Source organism: Myotis davidii, unplaced genomic scaffold (assembly GCF_000327345.1).
Source record: "Myotis davidii unplaced genomic scaffold, ASM32734v1 scaffold826, whole genome shotgun sequence".
Taxonomy (NCBI): domain Eukaryota; kingdom Metazoa; phylum Chordata; class Mammalia; order Chiroptera; family Vespertilionidae; genus Myotis; species Myotis davidii.
In genome coordinates this window covers 39897-40312 of record NW_006297142.1, presented here as the reverse complement: position 1 = coordinate 40312, position 416 = coordinate 39897, and positions in this window count along the sequence as shown.

The window sequence follows — 416 nt, the reverse complement described above, 5'->3', positions numbered from 1 at the left end:
CCCCCCCCGCAGGCCCAAGACGTCCGGGCGCCTGCCTCCCTCTCTCCCTCTCTCCCCCTCTCCCCTCCCGAAAGACATAACAAAAACATTTGATTAGATATTTTATTGACGTTTTACAGAGAGGAAGGGAGAGGGATAGAGAGAAACATCCACGAGAGAGAAACATCGATCAGCTAGCTGTCTCCTGCACACCTCCTACTGGGGATGTGCCCGAAACCAAGGTACATGCCCTTGACCGGAATCGAACGCGGGACCCTTCGGTCCAAGCCCGCGGGCGGACACTCTCTGCACCAGCCAGGGCTCACTCCCTTGTCTCTTTAAATGGAGGCGGCAGCGGCTCCCACGTCGTCACGCGATGCTCCCAGCAGCGCCTGCCGGGCCCCATTCGTCTTCCCGGCTCCGCCTGGGGCGGGAGC